At 48.6% G+C, this 24,626-nt stretch overlaps 1 protein-coding gene across 5 annotated transcripts in view; it reads right to left on the bottom strand.

The window, feature by feature from the left end:
* LOC142466869 (uncharacterized) overlaps positions 1-17,739 on the bottom strand; it is a 129,596-nt gene extending 111,857 nt beyond the window's left edge. For 3 of the 5 annotated variants that reach the window (XM_075572409.1, XM_075572411.1, XM_075572413.1), the window contains exons 1-3: positions 17,535-17,739; positions 7,329-7,418; positions 4,712-4,801 (exon numbers count right to left, since the gene is read on the bottom strand). The gene's annotated coding sequence lies outside the window, so the exon portion shown is untranslated. The remainder of the gene's footprint in view (positions 1-4,711; positions 4,802-7,328; positions 7,419-17,534) is intronic. The other 2 variants (XM_075572412.1, XM_075572414.1) reach the window with 1 other exon arrangement.
* Positions 17,740-24,626: the final 6,887 nt, after the last annotated feature.

Below are 24,626 nucleotides of genomic sequence, written 5' to 3'. Positions count from 1 at the left end.
CGGTCGGTCCCGGGCGTGGGGGGCGGAGCGTGCAGCGCAGACCGCTGGATGGACGGTGACCCGGAGCGGACGCGAGCCGGCATCGGGAGGACGCTGAGCCACCCGATGAGCGGGAGCAGCCACGGTCCCGGGCGTGGGGGGGCAGAGTATGCAGCGCAGGCCGCCAGGCGCACGGTGACCCGGAGTGTGTGCGAGCCGGCGTCGGAAGGACGGTGAGCCGCACGAGTAGCGGGAGCAGCCGCAGGCTGGAGCCGCAGCATGCACACACCGCCAGGCCGCTGGACGGCTCGGACCACACGTGCAACGCACAGGTGACAGGGGGGCACCGGGGAAAGGGAGGGGGGAGTGACACCCGGGGGCAAGGGGGGGCAGGTGGGGGTAATACCCGGGGGCAGGGGGATTCAGCGGGAGACAGGGACACAGAGAACAGGGGGGAGAGGGAGAAGAAGAGAGTGGCCGGGCGGCAGGCCGCGCGGCGAGGAGGAGGAGGGCCGGGCGAGGCCACAGAAGCAAGCAAGCCAATGACAGGCATGCGGGGGCGGGCCACGGAGCAATCTAATTGGCCAGAGGCTGAGTGACAGACCGACGGACCAATCAGATTGCCCATAAGCACAGCCAACATACAACATTTTCAAAAATATATATATAGATTTATCTTTATGTCTTTTACAAGCCGTATTGAATTTGAGAACTGTATTACCTCTACCCCCTCAGCTGGGAGGCTATTCCATGACTTTACCACCCTTTCCATGAAGTACTCCTCACATTGATGCTGGAGGGTCGCAAGCTGAGTGGCAGAGTATGAAGGTACTCACTCTGACTGAGCCACCAGTGCTGAAGCAGGGATATCCTGAAAATCTGACCAGTTGGTAGCCCTTGAGGACTGGAGTTGGCTACCCCTGCTCTAACCAATGAGCTATAAAGTGGCCTCACTACCTCTCTCTTTCTGCTACTAAAACCTCTCCCTATTCCCCCTGCATGCTGCCGGCTTTCCCCGTTACTTTGTGGCATTGCTTCCTACTTTAAATGCAGCTGAAATAATCACTGCCAAGTCCATTTCCGCTATAATAGCCGACATATGCCAGTCATTCTGTATTCTGCCTTTGGATTTGCGTAACCCGAGTGTAATATTTTGCAGTTTTTGGCATTAAATTGTAATTCCCGCACGCTTGATCATTCCTCGAATCTACCTAAATCTTGCTCTCGGTTAAGGTATAAAGCCAGGTTTCTTCCCGGGTGAAGGTACTGTGAAGGTTCTGGACTTGGAGCGGACAGGGTAAGCCTACTGAAGCAGGTGCCCTGCACCTAGCAAGTCTAGTATCTCCCCCAGAGCCCCTGTTAGTGTGCATTTACTGTATTTTGTATTTCATTGTGAGTCTGTGGGTCTCGGCTGAATAAACCAAATTTTATTCCACTATTTTGTTCTGCCTGGGGGTATTGATCCCTGAATATAAAGGTGTTAAGAGTACTGGGCTCCCATGACAGTCATTCCTCAACAATACAAATACAGAATTATCTTGTAAAAAACGGCTACAACAGAATACAGTCTATTATCACATATTGAGGAGATTGACCAACTCTGCGGTTAATGTCCCCTGTCTTGTAACAGTTTTTACTGGAAGCAGAACATTAGTCATCCTGTCATACATACAGACACATTTAACCTATTCACCACATGTAGTTATTACATTACAGGCAATCCTGGCCCCCTCTATCAGCACAGAGACCCTTATAGTCCAGATTTGCATATCAGTATATTCACAAGTGAATAATTTGGGGGCCAAAGGCTTGATAGCACTTTAGTAACTGTTAACCAACACTAAATACTATGTGAGGTCAGAACTAGATCTATTTTCAAACCTTTTAACTGATTGGAGGGCTTCGCCAGCCAATCGGTAAATACAGCATCTGGTTGGTCAGTCAGAACCAACCGGAAAAGGGAAAAGATTTAAAGCAAATATATAACAAAAAACAGTATCTAAGTGCACCTGTATCTGAAAATAAAGTGCACTTAAAGGAGGATGTGGAGTTTAAAAGAAATACCATGGGGGGATCCCGAGCAGAGCACCCTACTTAAGGCCCACTGGGAGGTAAATGCAGTTACCAGCACTGCGCGAAAGCATACCGAGGGTATGGTCCCCTGTCTGGTTAGACTGGGGACAGGAGGAGCCTGAGGGGGTAAGCGGGGTTTTGGGCCCACACATCCAGCTGGAGGCAGGGGGTTGGAAGGCGGACGTGGCGTTCCGGTCTGCAATAACCCCTCTAGGAAGGTTTGCGAGTTGGCATCCTTGATATCCTGGAGAAAACGGTATGGAACTCTTGCGGTGGTGTAGCCCATGAGGCGCATAATCACCTCAGGCTCCACCCATTCCGACCATTCGTAGTCCTTGAGATTCCCGACTCGGGTCAGCCGTGCTTTGCAAAAGCAGCGAATGATGCTGTGGGACGCCAACATCCGTGCACACCCTGCTAGATTATACAGAATGGGTTCGGTCAGGAGGCTCTCCCCAACAGCCACTCCTTACCTAGACACAGAGACCATGCTCCAGGCCTTGAGGGTTACCTGGTAGTATGCCAGCAACACTGAGAGGTCTCTCCCAAACGCCTCAAACTTGATGAGAAACAATTGCCAGTAATACCCCATATTGCACAGCTGGCGAAGGAAGCTGGATGCCAACTAGCACAACTGCAGAGAAGGGTCTGCGTACAGGTATCTCTGCAGGTATTGGAGGCGGAAGGTGTGCATCTGAGAGCACACACACACAACTCCCTGTCCGTCCTCTCCCAGAGGGAGGCACGTAACACCCGCAGAGACTCAACACTTTCCCATCCATAGGAAGCCCAGCAACTTCCTCTGGATCTTGGGGATGAATTCAGGGGTCGGACTCAGGGCGATCAGTCAGTGCCACAGCTGAGGCCACCTGCTGATTGATCACCAGCGTCCTTCCCCTGAGGGAAAGCATTTTCGCATGACCCTTCCATGAACCCAGACGAGTGAGGACACGGTTCAATTCTCTGCAAGCAAATAATATCCATTTGTTAGGGATACTGAATCACTGATATGGAAGAATAGTAAGAACTGATCTACCAATAAATACCCTGATTGGGTGTGATGTAGCACAGTAACCAACCAATAGCAATGCTGATTCAGAATCAATTGCACCGGTGTATATGTGCGTTTGGCTGTCCTAATATAATAGGAGACCAATTTGGCTCTCTGCAATGTGTTCCACAGCTGTACTGTACAGTACCTACTAATCTGTGTGAGTCAATATATAGCTGAATATATTATCTATCTTGGGGTGTCGATGCCCTAGCGTAAAGAGTTAAATAACATACAGGCTATAATGTCATTGTATACTACTCTCTAGTTACCCAACAGTAGATAAATTACAAAGGTAGAATGATTCAAACCTCACTGTTTAACGAATTGGATATTGTGCAGTTGCTGTAATCAACCCGGCACTCTTGTTACAACTCTCACTTGTTACTAGGGTGGAGCAAGGTTACTGTGAGGAAATGTAGTACTAACAGACCCATGTTGCGATCTGATAGATTTGGAGCAGAGATATGCCCCTATAAAGATCATACAATTTGCCAAGGACACCTTTGAACTCAGTGACAGACAGGTGCAGCGTTAATAATTATGAACTGGCCCGGAGTGTGGGGGAGCGTCTGAAAAGTGGCTAAACTCAATATAAAAGCTGTGAGGAGCACAGCGCAGCACTAACAGGCGGCATAATTGCACCTCAAAGATATATTGTAATAAGCAGACACCCTGTGATTGTAACACTCCTTGCCAGTCAAAACAGATACAATATGTAGCAAAAAGGTAGCACAATGCTGTGAAAACCTGGGTGATCAAGTGGACGAGAGCAGCCAGTCCCCTCCTGTTGTGACATCAGCGTGTCATACGCCCAATGCATTTCTGTCCAGGTGGAACTTCGTCAGGGGCAGGTTGGAGAAGAGAACGGCTGTTAGAAGCTTAAATAGCATGTTGCGTTGCCATAGCGATGGAGCACCAATCAAACGCCTGGCGTCACAGGACTCAAAGGGCCAATGAAACACCAGGAGACGATCGTAGATCATGCTAACTCTCTACACATAAAGGTTATGCAGACATATTCAATCTATCTGCTAAGTGTATATAGAATGTATTTATTTGTATATATACAATAACTCCCCAAAGGGGAAAAAAATGGTGCACAGCGTCAGTCGTGGGGTGAAAAACTCTTTGATAAAGCACCCAGCGTGTGAAACGCGTTAAGAGTGACTGAATCAGCATTGTTTTTCCCATTTTTTTATATAAATAAATCCTTCTGAATTTTTCACCCCACGACTGACGCTGTGCATCGGGTTTTTCCCCTTTGGGGAGTTATTGTATGCTGATCTACCCATACCAGGGAGCACGCAGACCAGAGGATCTACATGCTGTTTTGAGATTGCAGGCTGCTGGCCACCGTATTGTATACGTCACTACCCACCCGGAAAATGGTGACGTGGAGCTGGTCAGAGAGAGAGGCTGAGAGTCTCGTTGGAGCTTTCTACTGCCGGAGCGCTGTGCTGCAAAGACCCCTGCCGGAAGGAGTTGCAAGCAGGGGGATACCGAGACCCTACAACCCGGCATCGCCAGTGCCATAAGGGATGAGCCAGTCGGGGTATACTGTAAATCTGGATAGCACACACGGAGTGGTTGAATTAACAGACCCACCTGAGAAATACTTGTCACGATTCTCTCCACCCATCAGCCGGTCACCAAGCCGTGAGTAACTCTCACTGAGAGAGAAAAAATCCAGATGAACTAGAGGAAAAGGGAAAGGGAAGCCCCGCATCAGCTTGAAATAATCACATAAATAATAAGCAGTGTAGAGAACCATAAGGTGCAAATGGGGACAAGAGACTAGATAAACAGAACAGACAAAGATACCCCAGTGAATGCACTCGAGATGATTGAGTAGGAATAATGATAATCGTTAAAACTAATTGTTTAATCTGTATGACAAAAAATAATAAAAAATATTTGTACAGAGGGATGTGGTGAGAAGGTCCAGGGCCACTCCCTAAAGACATACCAATTTAACTCCAACAGAGAATAATGTAGAAGTTGACCTAAGGCAACACTAGTCTATGGAGAGCCTGATAATATGCAGAGGATCTACACTGGTGACCAACTTTATTCTTACTTGGCTAGCTCCGCGAATTTCAGAAGATCCCGATGATGTGCGGTTTTGTGTCGTTTTCTCCCGGGGTATATAGCGTTATATCGCGGCTGTGATTTAAGCATTTTATTCCCACTGGCTACAATACTGCAATGCCGTGTAAAAACGCATGGGGGTGTTTGCGAGCTGTTGTCTTTGAAGCCGAGAAATTCATGAATTGTAATGCAGTATATACTGTATATATACAGTATATACTGTATAACAACAACCCCTATAACCCCTAACATACACATACAGTACTGTATATGCACATCAATGATACTATAGGCCGGCGGGGGCGAGATGTGTTTGCAGCAGAGAGAGAACTGCTGCTCTCTCTGCGCAAACATCGGCACATTAAAAATTATTTAAATACATTTTTATTCATAGTGTAGATGTGCAGGGGGTCTCCGGAGCTGAACCGCGTTGGTTTCAGGTCCGGGGACCCCCTGCTCCCCGAGATACGGCCCCCTTTATGAGGTGCCGGTATCCCTCTGCATTTAAAGGTCCCGATCACGTGACCGCGACATGTAAACCAAGCAGAGGGATACCGGCACCCCCTAAAGGGGCCTGTATCTCGGGGAGCAGGGGGTCCCCGGACCTAAAACAAAAACGTTTCTGCTCCGGAGACCCTCTGCTCATGTACAGTATAAATAAAACACATATATAAATAAACACTCGTTCCTTACCTTAGCGGCTATGTGCTATGGTAACGAAGCAGCATTTCTGTATTTTAATAATATTGTACAGTGAGCAGGGGGTTCCCTGAGCCAGAAATTAATGCTCAGGGGACCCCCTGCTCCTGCACAATATTATTAAAATAAAGAAATGCTGCTTCATTACCATAGCTGATAGCCGCTAAGGCAATGAAGGGGTTAACCCACCGTGCCCGCTTTATTGTGGGTAGCGGGGTGGGTGAAGGGGGTATTTGGCCCTTAGTGTGAGTTTAGGACTTGAGGGGGGGTTGCGGGTGCACTTAACCCCTTCACGGCCGTAGCAGTTAATACCGCTACGGTCATGAATGGGTTAACCCCTCCCGCTACCCCCCCCCCCGCAAGCCCTAAACAACCACCGTTGGGGCTAATACCCCCTTCCCCCATTCCCGCTACCCACAATAAAAAAAAACTCACACACAGCAGCCGCCCAAAAAATAAATAAATAAATCTAAATAAATAAATAAATAAATGAATATAAATAAATACATTTAAAATACATTTTTATTCATAGTGTAGATGTGCAGGGGGTCTCCGGAGCAGAAACGTTTTGGTTTTAGGTCTGGGGACCCCCTGCTTCCCGAGATACAGGCCCCTTTAGGGGGTGCCGGTATCCCTCTGCTTTGTTTATCTCGGGGAGCAGGGGGTCCCCAGACCTAAAACCAACGCGGTTCAGCTCCGGAGACCCCCTGCACATCTACACTATGAATAAAAATGTATTTTAAATAATTTTTAATGTGCCGATGTTTGCGCAGAGAGAGCAGCAGTTCTCTCTGTGCTGCAAACACATCTCGCCCCCGCCGGCCTATAGTATCATTGATGTGCATATACAGTACTGTATGTGTATGTTAGGGGTTATAGGGGTTGTTGTTATACAGTATATATATATATATACATATACATATATATACTGCATTACAATTCATGAATTTATGCCATCTGGCGGACACACGAAGCATTGCAGCCTAGTAAATCCTGAACCATTATCAATTAACACATCAACCGCGCGTCAGCCGGGCATGTGCCTGGCTGGGAAGGCAAAAGGAGCCCGGCATGCTCCGGGTGAACAGTGTGACATTCCAGGAACATGCCAGGTACAAGCCGGTGATTAGTAAGAATAAAGTCTGCCGCAGAAGTACATGCTGTTTTGAGATTGCAGGCTGCTGGCCACCGTATTGTATACGTCACTACCCACCCGGCAAATGGTGACGCGGAGCTGGTCAGAGAGAGAGCCTGAGAGTCTCGTCAGAGCTTTCTGCTGATGGAGTGCTGTGCTGCAAAGACCCCTGCTGGAAGGAGTGGCAAGCAGGGGCATACCGAGACCCTACAACCCGACATCGCCAGTGCCATAAGAGATGAGCCAGTCGGGGTATACATCTGGATAGCACACACGGAGTAGTTGAATTAACAGACCCACCTGAGAAATACTTATCACGATTCTCTCCACCCATCAGCCGGTCACCAAGCCGTGAGTAACTCTCACTGAGAGAGAAAAAATCCAGATGAACTAGAGGAAAAGGGAAAGGGAAGCCCCGCATCAGCTTGAAATAATCACATAAATAATAAGCAGTGTAGAGAACCATAAGGTGCAAATGGGGACAAGAGACTAGATAAACAGAACAGACAAAGATACCCCAGTGAATGCACTCGAGATGATTGAGTAGGAATAATGATAATCGTTAAAACTAATTGTTTAATCTGTATGACAAAAAATAATAAAAATATTTGTACAGGGTTTGATTTTTCCTTGTTTTCATTATTATGTGTCTTCACTCAGTATATTAGTCTATTTCCATCACCGGTATATGTATGTTTAGTGACCATACGTCGTTACATTATCCTAGTATTTTAGTCACACTAGTTCTATTGTACTGGTTTACCTATAGGGTACATTAATTTTGTTCCATATATTTTCCTCTGGCACCAGTGCTGGTATATGGTTCTACTATACCTTACCAGTTTTTTAGTTAATAGTAGTGACATACTCATGGTAACTATTAATTCCGTAGGAATTTATTATGGACAATTTAGCCTGCATATTATCAGGCTCTCCATAGACTAGTGTTGCCTTAGGTCAACTTCTACATTATTCTCTGTTGGAGTTCAAATGGTATATCTTTAGGGAGTGGCCCTGGACCTTCTCACCACATCCCTCTGTACAAATATTTTTATTATTTTTTGTCATACAGATTAAACAATTAGTTTTAACGATTATCATTATTCCTACTCAATCATCTCGAGTGCATTCACTGGGGTATCTTTGTCTGTTGTGTTTATCTAGAGAAAAAATCCATTCAGTTTACAGCATAATTGTTCCTCTGATCTACAGTGTAAGACTGGTGAGAGACTTTTGAGCACCGGAACTAGGAGCCGTATGGCTCTGATTTTTATATATTTGTATATATACATTTTTTAAAATCTGTATCATGAATGAGTGAACATCCTTTAATGTGTCAGTTATGGAGAAAACTCTACAGATTCTATACAGTTAAAAGAGGTAAGAGGGGAGACTTCCGGTGACGTCACCGCGAATGGAGGCTTGAGAGGAGAACTCCGGAGCCCTCCACTGAATAACCGAGCCAAATAACCCCAAATCGCATGCCTACACACCCGAAAATAACATGAGCAGGCAGGGGAACATACATAGCATGAGCGGCAAGGGCAAAAAAGCAGCCCAGCAAACCGTCGCAAGCTATTTTATCCCAAACCAGCGACCCGCAGGGAGTTGCGAGGACTCGCAAGATGGCGGCCTGACTCGCAAGCGGGAAGGCCCGAGCGGAACACAGCAGCAAGAAATGGCAAACATTGACATTAATAAAGAGTATTTGGAAAACCTCTTCTCGAGAATGAGGAAAGAAATCCAGGATGACCTGACCAAAGCGGTCAACACTTTAAGGAGTGATATGAACCTCCTGGCTGCTAAAACGGACACCCTGAATCATAAGGTGGAAGCCTTAGAGCAGGCCCAATCCTCCGTAGAGGACGAAATAAACCGGTTACACTGGGAAATAAGGGAATTAAAGGAAAGTGCCGAAGATCAGGAAAATCGCGACCGGAGGCAGAACCTGAGAATAAGGTATGTCCCAGAAACCGTTGAGACGGACCAGCTACGCACCTACCTGACAGAATTATTTACCCACCTAGTCCCGGACTTATCCCCTGATAAAATGGAGATGGATAGGGCCCACAGGGCCCCGGGGCCAAAATCTACCGACCCCAAGAGGACCAGAGATGTCCCGATTAAATTCCACTATTACTCTACGAAGGAGAAATTATTAGCAGCCAGTAGAGACAAGGGAGCCTTACAATTCCGCAACACACGAATCGAAATCTACAGTGATCTCTCGAGGAAAACCGTAGACAGGAGAAGAGAGTTAAAACCCCTCCTGCAGAAACTGAGAGAACACAATATAAAATATCGCTGGGGGTTCCTATTCAAAATCGTTGTGCAGACAAGAGGGAAATACCACACTCTATCCTATCCGGAAGAGATCCCGAGATTTATGAGGGGCCTGGGCATCCCGCAAGCAAGTGGAGGATCTGCCCATGAAGAAGCTGACGACGCTCAGAACCGAAGACCAACTGAGAAGGTACCGCGAACCTCCCAGAGAATCGCCACCCAGCGAAACCAGGTGGGGGAAGAATAAGAACCGCGACTCAGAACTTGTCCCGACCCGGCGGAGGCGGCGGGACTACGCCCTCCGTTGCACCCAGATCTCCCTCCCCCTGGATCAAAGAGAGACGCAGCTCCCCTGTCTACCCCCCCCTGGCGGATCTCCACTTACCTTCCGCGAGATGAAGTCGCTCTCCCTTGGAGTGTCGGCGCTCTTGGCCTCTGCCCAGAATGCGAGAAAGAGCCTCATGACGAGAGCAGGGAGCAGCGGACAGAAGACCCGATGTAGACAAGGGGTGATGGTGTTTGGTGGGGGGGAGGGGGGCTTTGGCTGTGCGGGAGGGGGGGGACGATCGTCTGGGGGAGAGGGGAAACACATCTCTCTCCCCTCTCCCCCCGCTCCCCCCCCCCCCCCCCACCGCCATGATGGGTCGGAAGCTGGACCGGCGGTCTCTGCGGAGTCGGACCCGGCCAAAATAGGCAGAGGCTGACGGCAAGCCCAAAGACAGACACATGGGGACTCAAGTTATACAAAAAATTCCCTTGTATGTATCCCGTGTTAGTTAAATATTGTAAATACCTTCCTGGAATAATTTGTACGCCCAGGGGTTCACACACAACAGCTCGGTTTCTCCCGAAGTGTGCTCTGTATCCTTAACGTTGCAGCTGACCCAAGCAAAGTAATGGGAACTGTAAATATAGGGATTTACTGTAGATGAAAACAGCGGAACAGCGCCATCTAGTGGCAATATAAACAAATGTTAGTTGCCACAGTTAAAGAGCCCACCTAGAGAGGAAATGAGAGGCCTCTGAAAGGGGGATCCCAGAAGAGGTTTTAGGCTTATTACCATAGAGGCCAACAAGAGAAAGGGCTCTAGGAAAGGTTCCCAAGGGGGTGATACTTCTATAGACCTCCCCCTCCACCAGTGCCCCCCCTCCCGCCCCCCTCACCCCTCCTCCCACCCCCCCATGCTCCCCTCCCCCCCTCTTATCCCCTATCAGAAAACATCATGTTCCAGCTACCAACATGAGGTCCCTAGACCACAGGAAGATCAGGACATAAAACAGATAGTCAAGATAATCTTAATCTCAACCCCCCCCCAAAAAAATATAAGATTAAATAAGGGCTCTGGAAGAGCTCCCCCTGATGATAATAATCAAATAGGTCCCTCTTTCCCCCCCCCCCCCCGGCCCAGTCCATCCCCCCCTCCTATCCTTTCCCCCCCTGGTCATGTCCCTCCCCCCCTCCACTTCTTCCCCCTCCCTCCCTAGCTGAGGAACACCCCTACCCCTTTGTCAAACCGAGGTTCACAAGATATATAAGCAAAAAGATATGAAAGAAATTAGTTAAGGGTCCCACAACGTTAGACCCGGAAGTTATATGGTTAAACAAGTTTTATGTGATTTAATATGTTTGGGTTCAATGCCTTTTGAAGGAGGGCTCTCCGACCTCCCTGATGGCTTTCAAAGAGCGGTGCTCAGGGAAGTCTCCAAGAGGCAATATGCCTACTACCCTCATCCTTAGAGAGATGAGGGTCTCTAAAACTGGGCTCTCGGACAGCCCACTTTCTTTTCTATTTCCACTTTCTTCTCACCCCCCCCCTCTCTCCTCTCCTCCCCCATCCCCCCCATGCCTACCCAGCCATCCACGTGCCCAGAGAACACATGGGACGATCTCGCAGAACCAGCTCTCATCAGCAGCAGGTACTTTATAAAAAAGAAAAGTCAAAAATAAAAATGAACACAACCCTGTCTTTCTATCCGCACATACCCAGCAGGGACGAATACATACGCATACGACCAGGGTCCCCAGAAACCAAGATTCCACAAAAATGCCACTCAGAAGACAAGACAAGGTATGACTGTAGAGACGCCCACCACCTTGGGAAAGTGGAGGGACAGACAGAAGCCCTGAAATACCATCCAGGTAACAATGGCCCATAACACAACACTTAAACTAATATCCCTAAATGTCAGAGGACTAAACTCAGTACTTAAAAGAAAGCTCGCTCTTCAGGAGCTCAAAAAGACGAAGGGAGACATCCTGTTTTTACAGGAAACTCACTTTAACACAACAACCACCCCCCCAATACCTTCCAGAGATACTACCCTCAGACCTACTATGCATCCTGCCCCACCAAAAAGAGAGGAGTAGCTATCCTGTTCAAACAAAATGTTAAATTTTCTTTAAAAAAAGAAACTGCAGATCCGGAAGGCAGATTTCTTATCCTACAGGGCACCTTGTCCGGTGTGGATATTACTATGATCAATATATACGCCCCAAATGAGGCCCAAGCCGACTTCCTGAGAGAACTTTGTGACAGCCTAGCTCCCCAGCCTAGAACTACACTGTTGTTGGTCGGAGACCTAAATATGCTTGTAGACCCCGACCAGGACAGGATGAGCACACTAGATACCCCCCTCCCTCGTGCTAGGGAGAAAAATGCTAGGGAATTCAGAAACATACTGAAAGAGTTCGCATTGATAGATATCTGGCGAGCACAGCACCAGGGTCAGAGGGACTACTCCTACTTCTCACCCCCGCACCAGACCTACTCAAGGATTGATTATTTTCTGGGTACTAAAGATATCTTCCAGGCAACCTCCCAGTCAGATATAGGATCAATATTCTGGTCGGACTACGCCCCGGTCTCGCTGACGCTCTCCCTCCCCTTCTATAAAAATAGCCAATACAATTGGAAACTAAATGATTCTCTGCTAAACCAACCAGATGTAGAAATAGAAATTAAACAAAAACTCAGAGAATACTTTGCACTGAACAAGGGCTCCGTAGAGTCATCAGCGATGCTATGGGAGGCCCATAAGGCCACAATCAGAGGGAATATCATTTCCATAGCCTCATACAAGAAAAAAGTACGACAGAAGTTGTACAACGAATTGGCGGAAAAAGTCCAACTACTGGAACAAAAGCATAAAACTAATCCCTCAAAAAAATTACTCAAAATATTAGATAAAGCCAGATCTGAACTCAAACAGATACAAATCGATGAAGTGGAGAGGGCGCTGCGGTGGACCAGGCAAAAATACTACGATAAAGGGAATAAGGCCGACCGGTTATTAGCATCCAAGTTAAGAGGTCTGAGAACTAAAGCCCTAGTAACAGCTATACAAACAAAAACAGGCGCCAAAACATATTGCGAGACACAGATAGCAGCCGAATTCTCAGACTTCTACTCCAAATTATATCATCTAAAGTTCCCAAAAAATAGATCCTCTAACGAGGAAGCTATAGCCAAATATTTAGATTCATGTAAACTTCCAAGCCTCTCAGAAGGGGATCTCGCAGAACTAAACAAAGAAATCTCGCAAGAGGAGCTCTTAGATGCCATCTACCAACTAAAACCTAGCAAAACGCCAGGCCCAGATGGGTTCTCCAATCAATATTATAAGACATTCAAACTACTTCTAGCTCCATACCTTCTTGATATGTTCAATGAGTTTCTGGAGGGAACAACCATCCCAGCATCTATGTCTAAGGCAAATCTAGCAGTCATACCAAAGGAAGGGAGAGACCCACTACAGTGCGGTAGTTATCGCCCCATAGCCCTCCTTAATTCGGATCTAAAACTTTTCAGTAAAATTTTAGCCAACAGATTAACCCCCATACTACCAAGCCTAATACACATAGATCAAGTCGGGTTTATTTCTGGCAGGCAGGCCTCAGATAATACCAGGAAAATCATTAACATAATCGACCATGTACATCTCTCATCCACGAAGGCCATCCTATTGAGTCTAGATGCGGAAAAAGCATTCGATAGGATCAGATGGGACTTTTTAGATCAAACATTAATCAAATTCGGATTTAAGGGCCATTACCTGGCAGGGGTCAGAGCCCTGTACAAAAGTCCCACGGCCATCGTGAAGCTCCCAGGAGGAGACGCAAACCCTATAAACATTAAGAATGGTACTCGACAAGGATGCCCCTTATCTCTGCTTCTATTTGCCCTCTCTATCGAACCCTTGGCAGCAACACTTAGAGAGGATAAAAATATTAATGGTATTGAAATTGGGGGGACAAACTATAAGATATCCCTCTTTGCTGACGACATTATCCTGACTCTAGCCAACCCCTGGACCTCACTCCCGAATTTACACTCACAATTAGACAAATTCAGCAAAATCTCAGGGTACAAAACTAATATTTATAAGTCGGAAGCATTAAATATATCCCTACCCCACCCCGAGGTCAAATTACTTCAAATAAACTTCAATTATAGGTGGAGTTCCACAAAAATCAAATATCTAGGAATACAAATAACACGGGAGTACAAAACACTATTTCAATACAATTACCCACCCCTATTTGACAGACTAAAAAAAGACCTCCAGAGCTGGAATGAATATCAGATATCTTGGCTAGGAAGAATAGCCACGGTAAAAATGAATATCCTACCAAGACTTCTATATTACTTCCAGACTCTCCCTATCGATATCCCACTAGGTGAACTCAAAAGTATGCAAAACAAAATCTTCCAATTTATTTGGCAAAATAAAAGACCAAGGGTAGCTAGAACTATCTTGCTAGCACCAAAGGAAAGCGGAGGCTTGGCAGTCCCGGATATCATGAAATATTATTTGGCGGCCCAAGTCAAACAAGTTATAATGTGGAACAACGAACCAACCACAAGCTGTTGGATTGGGATTGAGTCTGCCTATGTGAGACCTCTCTCACTCCCGGCCACCCTGTGGACCGAGAGGGGTAGGGAGACCTTCTCAGAAACATTAAAACTGTGAGCAATGAAATGTACATGGAGAATATGGACTAAAAATAAAGACAGGTATGGCCTAACGGCCTCGCCCTCACAACTAACGCCCATATTTAACAACCCGGAGTTCCCCCCAGGCTGGTTCCCACAGAGACTCAGTGAATTTAAAATGTTAAAGATAATGGTAGCAGAGCAGTTTATAGGAAACGGAAAGATCCTATCGATTCAGGAACTAGAGAAAAAACACCAAACAGTGAACCTGCCAATATTTGGCTTCCTGCAGATCAGGCATTACTTGCAAACTCTTTCCAAAGAATTAACATTCCAACCATTAACAAATTTTGAGCGCCTATGCAGGAAAGGATATTACTGTAAGTGGTTGATCTCGGAGGTGTATCTGGGTCTGGCAAGAACAGCAGGTTGTTCCCAACACAATTATATGCTTAAATGGGCGGAAGATTTGAATCTAGAGATTGATAGGGAAGACTGGGAGGACATCTGGGAGGCAGCTTCCAAAACATCAATATGCACTACCACCAAAGAGAACATTTATAAAATTCTATTTCAGTGGTACTTAACCCCAAGTAGGTTGAGCCAGATCTTCCCCGGGACCCCAGATTTGTGCTGGAGGGGATGCGGACAAAGAGGAGATATGGCTCACATCTGGTGGAATTGTCCAAAGATTCAGGTGTTTTGGGTCATGATCAAATCATTAATCCGAGAATACCTGGGGGTGGAGATTGAGATGGACCCGCTGACCATGGTGCTGGCAAAACCAATTGACGAGCTAGAGACGGCAGAAAGCAGAATGACAATACACGTACTCACGGCAGCCCGCTGCTGTGTGGCAGCTGCTTGGAAAAAAATAAACCCAGCATCCAAACAGACAATATTACGAAGACTCCGCGAAATAAAGTCAATGGAGCTCCTTATAGCAAAACTAGCCCAAAAAATGGACAAGTTCAACAAGACATGGGAAATATGGCCAGGTGTGTAACAGACTAATATGAAAGCAATCGGAAAAAGCTAAATTACTGGTTGGGCTGGTCCCCCCCCTCCCCCCCACCTCCCCTTCCCTTCTTTCCCTCCCCAACTCTACTTTCCCTCCCCTCTCTTTTCACCTCTCTCGCTCTCCCCCCATCTTTTCTTTTTTCTTTCTTGACAATAAAAGATGCACACAAAGAAGCGGCCCCTTCCATTTTAACGTACCTAATGGGGAAGTATGTGAATAGGTAATACTCAACACAGTTAGTTACATACTTAACTTAAACAGGAACAATGATTCGTGAATACCTACTGTGATGTACATGACAGTCAGTACTCCTCCAATGTATGTATAACAAAATGTATGATATGTGTGCATTTTGTGAAAAACAATAAAAAAAATGATACAAAAAAAAAAAAGGGGGTAAGAGTTAACCTGTTCACATGTCCGTTTTCAACGGCAGCGTCCTGGACGAAGACTGGAGCACCACGCACTAACATGGGTGCGAAACTTGGGGGGCGCAAGATTTTTAATGGGGGCTGGGTGGTTGCAAAGACCCCGCGCTCTTCCTCCAAGTCATTTAAATTAATGCCAGGGAATCGCGTGAGGCCTCTGCAACTTCACTTAACTTCTCTTTGGCGACTCGTTGCCATGGCAATGCGGCGTCATGTGACCAGAGGCATCATTTGATGCTGAGAGCTGGAGACAAGGGAAGGGTGGGGGGGGGTGGGAGATGGGGTCGAGAGCAGGGTGGGAAGCAGGCATTGGGGTGCAGCAAGGAAAGATGGTGCACCCCTGCACTAACCATTCATCAATGAAAAACGCCTGACATTCCTCGCAAACTACTGTATGAGACGCAGAAAGAAAGATGAAATTCACAGCAGCAACATCAATACATAAAGGTTCTTCCAATGTCATGTAGCCATGCAGTTCTGTTCATGACTTTAACGCAGCAATTTAACCCTAACGGAAAATTGATTTTTCACATAATTGGAACCGGGAGATCTTCCAGAGATGAACCGTGTTATTTTCAGCTCCGGGCACCCCCCGGATACATACCAGGATACAACCAGTGTTCAGTGCCGGTGCTCCCTCATATAAAAATCAACATGGCTGCTGGTGTCCACCAATAGGAAACCGAAACCAATGATATTGCACCTTCCTATTGGCCATATTGAATTCCCGGTGAGAGCTTTAATCACCAGCACAGAAAACTGTATGTATGTTTGCCAAGCAAAATAGTATTCGGTACCCATAAAACAATACAACATTTTGTTATATAACAGGACTTTCTCTCCACAACTTTTCTTTTATTCCCTTGTCCACCCATTGCACCTGTTCATAAACGCACATTAAGAAACAGACGTCTTCTTTATCTGTCTCTCACTGCCCCACCTTCCCTATCCCTCACACCACCAATGTCCGCCCCTATCCCCTTTACAGAGCACCCCCCACATCACTGCACTTGGCCCTTTGAACCCCAATGTGTTACTGACCTCTCTGGCACTCAAGGGGTAAACTCCACTGCACATTATTCTCTTCCCAACTACATGTTTATTTCCTCCTCTCTAGTCTCCCCACATTATACCCCTTAGGCACAATGGGTTTCACCACCACTTTGGAATTGCTTTTCTGCATCCAAAGTCCCACAAACGTGACACACAGCACACACTGCTGCTGCAGCTGCTAGTTCTCATCTGGCCTCTTTGCAGTCTCCTGCTTCCTGTCACTGGGGGAGGTGCAGGAGCAGCGTGTCCCGTGTATAAACTGAAACGTAACTCTACACACGGCACAAGATAGTAGCAATTTCATAGTGATTGTGAGTCCTCCCTCCAGCAAGATGGCAGAAAGTGAGCAACCAGTAAAATGGGAAATCTCAGTGTGTGTGTGTGTGTGTGTATGTATATGTACATGTATGTATGTATGTATGTGTATATATATACAGTGTGTGTGTGTGTGTGTGTGTATGTATATGTGTATATATATACAGTGTGTGTGTATACAGACGAGACAACGAGTATTCTAAACTTGCCTTAAACTAGCCAGGTACATCGGACCCCCTAGTCAGTTTGAATGGGACTGCCAGGGACCCCCACTGTTAATCCGATGGGCCATTAGTTTTTGCAGAAATGTCACTGAAATGTTTCAGCATGTACCCAGCATGTACCCAGCATGTACCCAGCATGTACCCAGCATTGTTGGTGATTGCCACTGGTTTGTTTTAGAATAACCTTCGGCACAACAGTGTATGTATATATATATATTAGTAAACACATAACAAATACATGAACTTACATATAATGGGTAAAAGTGGGTTCCACCTGTTCCAGATGAGCGCTGAAAGGCCAAAGTTGTTGTTCAGTGTGGACTCGGTGCACCAAGTTCCTGAACTAACTGCTCGCAGCAGCCGGAAGCCACAGGAAACCGCACAGAACACAGTAATTCAGCTGATCCTCTGTGGAAACGTCTCAGCCTCAGAGCCACGCTGAACTTCCAGCCCGGCGTGCAACGATACAAAGTGTCTGCCTTACTGTCTAAGGCGTGTAATATAGTGCGCGCACCAATTAGAATTGGCTGTGTCCAGACCTGGCGTTCTATACTTCGGCCGCCCGTGCGCATGGCAGTGAGCGGTAGCGCGGCAGATCACAGCAAATACATGAAAATGTATATTTTCGTGCTGCCGCACCACGTGACGCTGCCAAGCCAATTACAGCACGGCTATCGCTGTGATGTCTATAGCCACGCCCCCTAGCCACACACGCCACCGCTTACAATTAATAAACAAAATGCATGCACCACGTGCATGCGCAATGCCGAGCGCGCGCCCGCACACATAGCAGCGCCTACTATATAAAAAGCCTAAATCTGCGGCCAGACAGGGAGCGGGTGCCCTGGTGATCATGCGCAGTGACGTCACGCGCATGTAAGCAGGAGGCAAAACTTGTCCTGCATGTATTGAATTTGCGAGCATATCGGGGGGCGTAATAATGGGACGCGGGGGCATGTCGATGTGGTGTGGGGAGCGTGTCAATGTGACGCGACGGTCGGGACATCACATCTATATCTGCATTGGAATCTCTCATTGCAGGAACAGCATCTCCCACAGCAGGACCAGAGTAAAACAAATATGGAGCTCTCACACATGCAAACTGTGTTGCTGCTAATGGATCATTTTTATTTGAAATCATGGATAATAGATGGAAAAGAAAGTAATGTTCATGACTTAAATAGTGATTGTGAGACACAAGGGGAATGTGCTACTTTATACCAGCAACGGCGTAAGTATGATAGGAGATTTTTTGAGTACATGAGAATGAGAGCACATACATTTGACTACATTTTGTCACGATACAAGACAAGATAACCCCCGTTCAGATGAATTTTGGGCACACAATTTGTGCAGAAGAAAGGCTCATGGTTACTCTCAGGTTTGTTGTACTAATTTTATTATTCATTACCTTTTCTGGGTGTTAGATTCAGTACTGCATGTTAGGGGGGTTGAATACTTACCTCAGTGCGGCGTCAAATGATGTAGCGGGGTCATGTGACGTCATGTTCCTGTGTCAACGCGGCATCAACTGATCATGCGGGGTCACGTGGCGTGACGTCACATGATCCCGCAGCGTCATTTGATGCTGCATTGCCATAGGGACGCTTCCTGCGCTGGCTGAATGTCAGTAGAGGTTGCAGAGGCCTCGCGCGTTCACCCGGCATTTAATTTAAATGCATTGGAGTAGAGCGCGGCACCTCTACAACCGACCGCGCCCTCCACGAAACAATCTCAGGCCCCCCTAAGGGGTTGGCGTACCCCTGATGTAGGTTATACAATAGTTATTGAAAAAGTCATAGATTTATATAGAATACTATGTAATGTAGCTTGCTTGTAATAAAAAAAAACTAGATTTATAATATGTTACAAAAATGTAGAAAATATTTTAAGAAAACATTGTGTAAACTTTATCATAAATAGACCTTTTTAATTTTTCTTACAGATTTCTTTCACATCAGGAATACCATTCCGGGGCTTGGCATTTTCTTTTAAGATGGGCAAAAGAACAGTGGCAAGTATTGTTCATGAGACATGAAATGCTATTTACCATACATTACAGGCTGATCATATGCCATATCCTACTGTGCAAATGTTAAGTAATGTGGCGAACGAATTCTGTATCAAATGGAATTTTCCAAATTGCGCAGGCTGCACTGATGGGAAGCATATTCTCTTAAAACTCCCCAAAAATTCAGGCACCATGTACTTCAATCACAAGCATTTTCATTCAATTGTCTTGCAAGCTGTTGCAGATGCAAAATGTAAATTTGCAAAACAAATAGGATAGACATCACTCAATCAATGCATACAAAAAAAATCATGCGCAGGGTGCCCACGGAACACAGGGGGACCCCAATTCCCCCCAAAACAATAGTAAATATAAACTAAAGTTCCAGCACTCACCGACTATAGAATAAAAGGATCAAAACATGGTAAATGCCAAAAAGTAAATAATTTAATATCATGTAGCCCTGTTTCCTACTGAATACAGTGTAACTACCAATGCTGTATAACCTGTTGGCTCGCAGGGCCTAAGCCTCTGCCACGGAGAGCCTGGGGCAATGTATATGTATGGGTTGTTTCTTACCAAATGCAGCGCCTCCACCTGCGACCAGGGTTTTGATTGGGGGCGACGGCGCACTGTGGGGGCGGGTATCTCTGCGGCGGCTTACTTTGGGTGCAGTGTGTGACGGGGTTGGTGGCTTCAGATGATTTACTGTGGGGCGGGCTGTCCGCTGCGGTGGCAGGTGGGAGCAGGGCCACCAACATAAATCATAGGGCCCAGGACAAATGAAAGGAGTAGGGCACCCCCTCCCCCAAATCACTGACTGAGAGGGTGGGTGACAGGGTGACTGAGTGAGTGGGTGGGTTACTGAGTGGGGGGTGACTGAGTGGGTGGGTTACTAAGTGGGTGGGTTACTAAGTGGGTGGGTGACTGAGTGACTAAGTGTGTGAGTGACTGAATGGGTGGGTTTGTTGGTGGTTTAGTGACTGGGTGGGTGGGTTAGTGACTCTGGGTGGTTTAGTGACTGGGTTTAGCTACTGGGTGGGTTAGTGACTGGGTGGGTGGGTTAGTGACTGGGTGGGTGGGTTAGTGGGTGGGTTGGTGGGTTAGTGACTCTGTGGGTGGGTTAGTGAGTGGCATCTCGCATCTCTCCCCCCCTGCATGTCTCCCCCCCCCCCCCCACTGGGAGCGTGCTCTGGGTGGAAGAGCTGGGGAAGGAAGTGCGCCGGGGAAGGGGGAGCATGCTATGGGCGGGGGGGATCGCCGGGGAAGGTAGAGCGGGCTCTGTGGGGGAAGAGCTGTAGAAAGGAGAGTGCCTGGGAAAGGAAAGCGGGCTCTGGGGGTAAGAGCTGGGGAAGGGAGAGCTGTACCTAACATAACTCTCCCACCCTGCACCTACTGTAACATAACTCTCCCCCTGCACCTCACATCACTCTCCCCCCCTGCACCTCACATCACTCTTCCCCCCTGCACCTCACATCACTCTCCCCCCTGCACCTCACGACTCTCCCCCCTGCACCCCCCCACTTGCTCCCCCCCTGTCCCTGGCGCTCGTTCTGCCCCCCTCCCTGTCCTCAGCGCTCGTTCCCTCCCCCCATTCCCCGCCTCCCATTCACCCCCCCATGTCCCGGTGCTCATTCCCCCCCACCCCCCCGGTCCCCGGCGCTCAGTGCGCAGGGCCGCTGGGGGGGGGGAGTGAGAATCGACTGCCAAGCCCCAACCCGAAGCAGCGTGAACCCAGTCCGTGGGACCACCACACCCGTCTCCCTCAAACACCCCTCCTGCTCAAACAGCCGTCTGCTGGGACGTGGGGAGCACCGGGAGAGAACCGCACCTGCCTCACGCATACCGCTCGGCCTATCCCTTCCCTGATCGAGGAGGGAAGCGCCCGAGAGGGAGAGGGAAGCAAGCTGGGGGAAAGCGCGCTGGCTGCAGACCGGAGCGTGTGCCGAAAGTCGACCATGGGGGCCGACCGGGAAGAGCTGGGAGGGGAAAGGCTGCACCGCAACTGCTGCCGGGTGACCAGACCGGTCGGATTAAGGACTGGCCAAGTGCGGCCGCTTCACCAGCTCTTCAACTCCCAGACCACTTCTGGCCAAACTCCCCAACAACTCCCACCCTGCTCAGCCGTCGATCCGCCGACGCCAGCGGTAACCGGGAGGGGGGGGTGTTGACCGGGGAGAACCTTGTGTGTTAGGCTTCCTCTCTCAGAGCTGCTGAAACTCCTCCATCACTTCTCCGCTTCCCCTCCACTCACATAACTCAATCCTAGCCTCAGGGATAGTGATAGAGTGAAATAGCTAACCTCACCCCACAGCCAATGGGAGGGGGCTACAGCGAGAGGTGTGGCTAGCTGCCAACCAATCACAAAACGCACAAAACCACAGACAAACTTCCTGACAGACAAACATTTCAGTTTATATATATATATATATATATATATATAAATATATATATATATGTGTGTAACCATGCTGTAAAATGGTTGCAGTCATCTCTCCTGCTGACAGTAAGGCCTTGTAAGTTATGGGCATGCCAGCAGTAATTATGGAGGTTTGCCCTCACACCCTGGTGAGGTGCCCTATGTATGGATGGGAGTGGTCACAGGCTCTGACTCCCTGATTGGTGATGTCAGAGTTGTGTCAGCCCCCAGAGTATACATAAGGCACAGCACTGAGCCAAAAGTTAGTTCTAGTCTGAGTTATAGTTCTGAAGTGGTTGCTAAGTAGACGGAGAAGGAGACTGTGACCAGGGACCTGGCACAGAATAGAGTTCCCTGCGGGGAGAGGGAATCCCTACATTAGGAGGACACACCTTTCCAAGGGAAGTACAGAGAACAATGGAGGGCTGAATACACCCCATTGTGGAGGGCAGCTGGCCCACCGTACAATAAAGAATGGTCCTGATTAACAACGCTCTCGTGTGCATGTGTGGAATTATTGCACAGAGAGGGGCACCACAGAGGAGTTCCTCATCAGACTCATCCTCAAGCAGATGCTGGGATCCTGATGAGGTGGAGGCGCTGCACTGGATCTAGGTAGGACTCAAGCACACTACCTCAGCTGCCTGTCTGGGTTGGCAATCCCCATACACCATCATGCGGGAGACTCAGGAGTCCTGTTGCCAACAGGTGCACCACCAGACACTATCACACTGTAATGGGGACCGGTTAGACCACAGGGGCCAATATGAGATTGGGGGGGGTCAGGCAAGTCCACAAAACCCGTTACATTTGGAGGCACTGCTGAGATACCTGTCAACAGGACAGGCTTAGCTAGGTCACTTGGAAACAGGGAGAGTGTCTGCTGCCACTTTGTGCTGTGTTGGGACAGACCTAGGGGTGGTCAGGGGGCTGATGGGATATTGTCAGTTCGCAGGGACGACCTAGGGGCCTGAAAGTAGTGGGGGGTTTGGAGCCGGGCTATAGCTGTCCTAGTCACCTTGAGGTAGTGCTAGTTAGTAGGATGCCAGAAGGGATAGCCTGTTAACGTGGTCAGGAATCCTGGAGGGGGTCTGCGCTAGGCTAACCAAGACAGGTAGACGCCCCAAGTACTGCATGGATGCCCCAGAGTACTCTAGCCCATTCCAGACCTCTTACCGTAGGGAGCACAGACTGGGAGGAAGGAGATACAGCAGACACTGAGAGAGTGAGCCTAGCCTGAGGTAGTGCATACATGAGTCCAGCCTACATTAGGTACACATGTGGTGGTGCATCAGAGACATCTTTATTGTACCGGTGTGGTGGCTGCCCCGCAGAGAGGAGCCCCCATGTACGATAACTGTTATGAGAGAATAGCGACCGCAAGAATGGAGGATCCGCGCGGTGCGGATAGTCCAAAATGGCGACCGGAGGTTAATGGGGAAAGCACACGTGGCGTGCGCCCCACTGAAGAGGAAGCTGTTGCTGAACTGTCGTTTTCAAGTCTGCTCTGGAGTGGAGCGAAAGCTGTGGCTGCACCGTTCTGGTCCTGCCTAGGACAACGGGGGGCTGCCCTGGAGGACTGTGTAGAGGACATTGAAATTGTGGGGGATGGAAAGGACTTGCAAAATGGCGGGTCCCGCTTCTCTGGGAGACCGCGTGGGCCGATGGCAGACTATTCTGCGGATGCACAAATTACTAAGAATTGGCCCGAAGTGGCGCCAACTGGAGAGCCCCGCCCGCATGGGGGGTATGGCGTGAAAGCTACGGCCGCGCCTTCACGGACAGAGACTCGCTCAGCCCCAGTCCTGAGCCAACCACTTAGCCTGTGGGACCCTCCCCTAATATCTACCAGGGGGAGTGGTTTCCAGCTATGCCCTGTGGGCCCGGGAACTGGTATGCTACCGCTCCCATCACCAAAAGAAGTTCCGGCAGCGGAATTTGGGTGCAAGAAAGAAGGATACTTTGCACGCAAGGCAGCTGCAAGGAAGCGGTTGGAGTTGGCGGCAAAAGCAGAGCCCCACCCTGTTGGGGAAAAACGCGCAGAAGCTGTGGTCGCGCCCTCTAGGACTGAGAGAGGCGCGGCCTTAATTAAAGGACATCCTATTCCCTTGTGGGACCCGCCCATAATTGCTACTAATGGGGGCGGATTCCAACTGTGTCAGAGGAGGGAGGACTGACCATTCAACCCCTGTTGGTCACTCGTGCGGAACCAGCTCTCAGGACAGACCAGTATTGCGAGTAGCTCCTACCAAGAATATGGCCTGCTCCCCGGATGCAAACCGGATGGTTTCAACCCAACCCTACGCGATACCCGGCGGGGGGTTAGTGATACGCGTGGGGGGTGCAGAGACAGTCGTAGGCCTCTGCCTACAGTGCCGACTGCCCGGCGGCGCCATGAGCATGGCCGCACGCTGTTCCCAGTGTGGCACACAATATCTGTGGCCAATGCCTACCTTCGTGCCCATACAGAACAACGATCCTGGGGGGAATCCTGCTATGTTGTCCCGCGAGTCCCCTGGTGCGCTATGGATTAAAAGTACAGACCCTGAGGAGTGTGACGTGGTTGGTTTGACAACCGACCGTGAGAAGAGAAGGCGGTCGCTGCGCTCGGTGACCCCAAGTACGCTAAGTGCGGATCCCTCGGACGAGGGACCCAAAGAGCCAGTGAGTACCCTGGTCTGGCCGGTGGCAGTGCCCGGTGGGGGAAACGGGACCAAACGGCCACTTACCGGCAGCGACAGTGGGTGGAGTCGGGTATCCCCGGTGGAGCCGAAACCGGAGAGGCGGAGCCCAGCTGTTATCGGGACCGGCGGGTCCAGTGGCCATGGGCGATCCACGCCCAACCTGCGGACTGGTAAGGATAGCCCTTGTCCTTGCCAGGCTCCGATGCCATCGCCCGCGGAGGAGAGG

The sequence above is a fragment of the Ascaphus truei genome, chromosome 15 (assembly GCF_040206685.1).
Source record: "Ascaphus truei isolate aAscTru1 chromosome 15, aAscTru1.hap1, whole genome shotgun sequence".
Classification (NCBI taxonomy): Eukaryota; Metazoa; Chordata; class Amphibia; order Anura; family Ascaphidae; genus Ascaphus; species Ascaphus truei.
Note: the sequence above shows the minus strand (reverse complement) of the source record. Positions and strands in the feature narration are given on the sequence as shown.